Source organism: Lolium perenne, chromosome 4 (assembly GCF_019359855.2).
Source record: "Lolium perenne isolate Kyuss_39 chromosome 4, Kyuss_2.0, whole genome shotgun sequence".
NCBI classification, from domain to species: domain Eukaryota; kingdom Viridiplantae; phylum Streptophyta; class Magnoliopsida; order Poales; family Poaceae; genus Lolium; species Lolium perenne.
Window position 1 is genome coordinate 202732886 of NC_067247.2, and position 5654 is coordinate 202738539.

The window sequence follows — 5654 nt, forward strand, 5'->3', positions numbered from 1 at the left end:
CTCTATCTCGTGGAGAATCGGTATGATCTCTGCCCTGTGATTTTTCCTTTTTTTCCACAAGTTCACTAGCATTTGAGAGTCTGTCTCCACCCTTAAGTTGTAAGTACGCCAGCGACCGCAGAAAGCAACACCGTCTCTTACCGCTAAAGCCTCTGCATGTAATGCATCTGCCAGTGCCCTGTACCACCGAGCTCTTGCTCCAAGTGCCACCTTTAAAAGAAAACTGACGTCACCCCATTCCTGCTTTCCGGTTTTTGCCGCTATTTCGGTTGATGCAGTCATGGTGGTCAAAGCGGCCCATGTTCCCACGATGGAACAATCGAGTAGCTCCACGTGCGAAACGAGTGGTCTGGTTGCCCCAGTTCTTCTGGTCTCTTCGCTTCTTCTTCAACGTCCGCCACCCCACGCCGTCGTCGAGGATAACATGGAGGAGCTCCGCTTCGTCGCCGCCGCGGAAGGCTTCCCCCCACCCCACAATCCTGCAGCGCGCGCCCACCCCATCGAGATACCCCTATCTTCACCAACGTCACCATGCGGAACATCTCTGCCGGTCCCTCCCATGTGCTTACAACTGGGACACCCTGGCCCACAACTTAGCTAATGCACTCACACAAGATAGCCTTTAGTCACTGATGGTTGGTCCTCCTTTGCTCTCTGGTCCCACTTCGACGCTTGTGCGGAGTAGAGACTCGTTGTCCACCGGCACGGTAGGGGCAGGTGTGACAGTTTCGATGATGGGGCTACCGCCTTCCAGCTTGCCCTTCACCTAGGTGGCACGGCTACGCCTCCTACTCCGCCTGGTCCACGTTCATCCGCATCCGTCGGTTCAGCTGCATCAACGACCTGTTCACTGCCATCGGTCCATTCCGGCGACGAGGATGGGCGGACCCGTGGGGGGATAACCCGGACGACGTCGTCGCCAACAGCTCATCCGCCTGCCTGCTCTTGCTGTTGACCTGACGCCAAGTGCGTCAAGATCCACCAGGTCCGCTCCCTTATTTTCTTCCTTTAGTTTCCTTACCTGCATCTCGATTCCATACCTGCATCTTTCCTGCTCCAGTCAGGGTCTCTTGTGCATGGTTGTTGTATTTGACACTCTTTTTTTTTGCTATTTCTTTTCAATAATATGCATGAGTAAATAGATACAGTACAGATCTAGCTATATGAGCAGATAGTATATCTGGGCTGCATTGAGATATGACTAGAATACTTTTAGGTTTCTCACTCTCCAATTGTTCAGCCAGGGTGTGATGGAATGTCTCTCAAAGTACATATACGAGCCAATGACTAAATGAGTACACCTCTTTATGTACAAATAAAATATTGTGTATTTACAGGTGGAGAAAATAAATTCTTATCACTTGGATTTCAAGAGTTGTGACACAAAAACCATCTTCAGGAAAAAACATAGTTGATATAAAGATTATCCAATATCTCATGCAAAAAAATTCTTATATCTTATCTCTAATATCTTCTGTTTTCGCAATAGGATCCAACTAAAACAGAATATTCAAACCATTTATATGATTTATTATACTTAATTACCAATGAAATTGATCTGTAATAGCCGAGTGTATAATTTTATCTGGTAGCAGCTTGTTTCCTTTATTTATCTTATATGCATGACTATTCTTTTGCTTGCAGACTTACTTAAGTGACAAACCCATCTAAGCTTGAAATTCACCAAGCAGCATCCGCTTGAGGGTCAGGTGCTGGGTGTTGGAGCTGAGACAGGGCACTTCTACCTAACAATGGACAGCAAATGGGAGGGATCACCTTTACCTGTCGTCGCATCCCCGTGCCTCGCTCTACTTATGCTTCCATAGCGAGGGCGCCGATTAGATTGGACACGACCCATCACCCACCGGCAACTCGCTGGTAAGCTGTTCGGTGTTCCAGTATCTTCCTCACCTCTATATGCAGACCAGAAAAAAGCAGCGGTAGCTGCAACTGTGCGCGCACGGGTAGCAGCGTCAGGAGGAAAACAAATTGCAGTACCTTGTGGTGTTCATCTGAATTAGGATGCCCTCTAGAATTAAAGTCTGTTATTATGGGTTTGAATTAATCAATGAGGGGATGGTTTCTAGGAGCTAGCTATTTGGGCACTACTATTTAAGTTGATCTAACACCACATATAGAAGTTATTAATGCTAGAGAATTGCTTAAAATAATTTGAGGTGAATACTGCTAGTATCGTATATAATTTTCTGGTTTTGTCAAATCCTAAGACAGATTTTTGTACCAAATAGCATTTTTGATCAATTTAATCATTCTTGATATGTCATTCTGGCTGGGCTCCAAAACAGAGAAGCATCATTGTGTACTGTGGACTGAGGAGATGCATGGTTCTGTAAGATTTTGTATTGCTTGAGAAAGGCACACATTAATGTACTTTGTAGAAAAACGTTCCTTTTTCCTCTCCACTTCTATGTAATGTGTGATATTAACTTCTTTTTTCCATCTGCAATTTGGTGGAATATGTGATCTATTCCTCTAAAATTGTTTGGCTCTTCTCCCCTCCATCTCCATGTCACCTATATACAGATCAGAAAGAAAGGAAGCAACGGTACCTTCTCTGGTCTTCTTGGTTCATATTTCAAACACAACGGTGAAAATATCACCCAGAACTTTGCCCGCTGGAAGTACTACAGGCTCTGCGCGTTCGGATGCGGCGTCAGTCTCGGCTTGGAGCGCTGGTATCCTGGTCTAGAACTTCAGCCTCCTCTCCTCTGTGACCCTACTGGAGATGGAGCTGCCGGTTCTAGCCAGACCTGTGGCAGTTCAACAATTTACAGTGAGTTGTGTTCCGTATTACGAGCTGACATATATTGATCATAGAAAATGTTCAGCAATACAATGGTTCACCTACATGCTGATCCTTCTTTTTGGTGACCTCCGGTTTTGAGTATTGGACAGATTAAGGTTCACAGGGACACGATTACCCTGTTCGATTCAAGATCATCAGAAGTAAAGGATCAAGATGCAGTAAATTTGTGGATTCTAAAGTGGTTTCTTGATGGATATCTCCTTAAAATAAAGTTCATATCCTTCATAGAAAATCAAATTAATTACTCAATAAGTGAATGATGGCTTACATCAGCATGAAATTGTATATTGATTTTACAAACTCTTCAGATTATTATCTCTCCTTGCACTGTTACATCTATTATCTTTGTTTCAGGATATCAGTTTTTTTCTTATAAGCAATTTTACATGGCTCCTTTCGAGTTTAAGACTAGGCAAAATTTAAGATAGTCACAATCTAAGAACCCACTAGGGAAACTAAGGTTATAGGACTGGTCCTTTGCGAACTGCCAACGTTCTAGGCTTTATTTAATCTACTAGATGTATATGTGGATTTTGCTTCCTACTGGGAGTAAAACGATGCACTTATATATGTTAATTAGTCATGGTCATGCCATCTCCTATATGCTTTAATGTATTATTGCACATATTTGCAGAAGCTTTATTTTGGAGTTCATATTGTTGCCTAGTTTTCATGTAAAGCATATAACTATTAGTATTATCATCTTGCATTTCTTAAGAAATTAGTAATTAGTGCATATTTAGAGGTTAAAAATTGTGGTTAGTATTGCACGCTGAGAACCTGCTTCAAGTGATCAGATGAACGCGTGCAACTCTTTCTACAAAATGAGATTTTAGACGGCAAAATGATCCAGTATCAGTTTTAGGTTGCAGATTGTACCTGCTAGAGCAGTGCATATGTATACTCCAGTGTTTATCTGACTTATTTTGACTTTTGCAGTACCAATGGAGTGAAATCTGTTTACCATGAACCATACAGAAACAATTAATAGTACACTCTTTCCTAGACTCAGATGCAGAACAGATGAGCCCAATTCAGAAGAGGAACTGCACATTTGACGCCTAATCTTCGATCCAAAACATCCTACCGTGAAGATCCCATGCATCTCCCTCAGAATATATGCATAGATAGTGTCCTGTGTTGTATTATTTGGTTCCAAATATATGGACAGGTAGTGTCACGTGTCCAAGCTCAGATGGCAACATAGTTAGCTGTTCAGATTGTCCTCGCTGACTATTATTGGTCCTGTATTTAAGCTATCTATAAAATAAAAGTTCATGCAATTTCAGAAAGCTGGATGCAGCTCAGCATAATGGCTACTTTTGTGATGTATTGTGATCAGTAACTTATGCTACTCTTAGTGATTTCTCTTTTGTACTTTCTGTTCACGATCTTTTGCTTCACTTGCCTTTTGTTATTTCTTGCTGTAGCTAGCTATTTAATCATAAATTTGCTAATTTAGTCCATACAAGTTTGTGTTGCCCGGGAGAGTGGAACTCATAAATTTGCCCATTTGGTTCAAACATATTTGCAATGCCAAAGAGAGTAGAACAATTGGTTTCTCTGGCTCAGTTAAAAGAAGATAAGGTTAACTGACATAAGACACTATTTCATATAGAGAGAGAGGATTATACCAGCAGATGCGAGGCCAGGTCTCCTCGGGCCAATAGATAAGATCAGCTATGCCAGGATGCTGAATCTTGACTACCGGTTGATCCACATTATCGCACACGCCGGCAAGATTGGCTTCCCCTTCCTCTGTTCAACTGCTTCTTCAGCATGAGCCTTCTTCCCCTTGCCGGCAAAATTGAGTTCCTCTTCCTCTTCAATCAGTGCTCTTGCCATCGCCCCTCTCCCCCTCGCCCACGAACCACGGACTCACTGTGTCAAACGCTGCTCCGACCATCGTCTTTTCTCCAATCGCCCACGGGCTCACTAGCCCAACCGTCGATCTGCCACATCCCTTCTTCCCTTCGCCTATGGGCAGCTGGTCCTTGATCTCTACCAGCGGCGAGGCCTCGCCGCCGCACACGACAACAGGACGAGCTACTTTGCAGCTCACCCTCTCCTCTGAACTGCTAGATCTAGAGCAGCGACATGAATTTATTACCGCGCATATCAACAATGTGCGGCTAGCTTACATATTTTCTACCTTTTCTGCTCCTCCTTTTCTACCTCGAGTTACTAACTCAACAGGACGGAGTAAATTACATATAGATACCACTTTTGGGGCAACGGTTTCAAGTTGGTACCATCTTTGGTAATTTTAACAAATAAATACAACTTCTGGAGCAGCTGCTAACAAATAGAGCACCTTCGGTGTTGACACCGAGTTAACCGCGCGGATCCACTTGTCATAGCTAACGTCCGTGTGCCAGCCGTTAGGGCACGACAACTTACAATATCGACTCACGCGCGCGCGTACGTGTCTCGGCGCTGATCGACCGGAGCGGAGCAGTGCCCGCCTGCATGTGACGCACGTACGCACGGAGAGTCCACCGCGCGCCCCGCAGTTGGTTCACCGGTCAGCGAGCCGCGCGCGTACGTGTCGACTCCATCATCCTAGGGCTGCTTCATTTCCTTGGTCGCGTGGCGGCGGAGAAAACAACCCCAACCTCACACCGCAAACTTGACAGCTATACGATCAACAAGGGTAAATAGTAAATACAATACTAGTTCTTTTTTGTTGTTGCGGTGAACTACAAGAGTACTAGCAGTATACACTAATGACCATGTATAACCTGTGTGTGTGATTGCACTTACTAGCCGATATACAGCTTTGTAAAAGCTGCTTCCTTCTTCCCAAAATTGAAAAAATAGAATGCTT

The 5654-nt window shown here is 44.0% G+C and overlaps 1 long non-coding RNA gene across 4 annotated transcripts; it reads right to left on the bottom strand.

The window, feature by feature from the left end:
* Nucleotides 1-569: 569 nt before the first annotated feature.
* Nucleotides 570-5017, bottom strand: LOC127295130 (uncharacterized). 4 transcript variants are annotated; one of them, XR_007847562.2, is made up of 4 exons: nucleotides 4462-5017; nucleotides 2870-2943; nucleotides 1777-2771; nucleotides 570-1040 (listed from the first exon to the last, which is right to left on the bottom strand). It is a non-coding gene; the product is annotated as an uncharacterized lncRNA (long non-coding RNA). The 4 variants fall into 4 exon arrangements; XR_007847560.2 differs by having other exon boundaries at nucleotides 1783-2771; nucleotides 4462-5016; XR_007847561.2 differs by having other exon boundaries at nucleotides 570-1950; nucleotides 2571-2771; nucleotides 4462-5014.
* Between the last annotated feature and the right edge of the window lie 637 nt (nucleotides 5018-5654).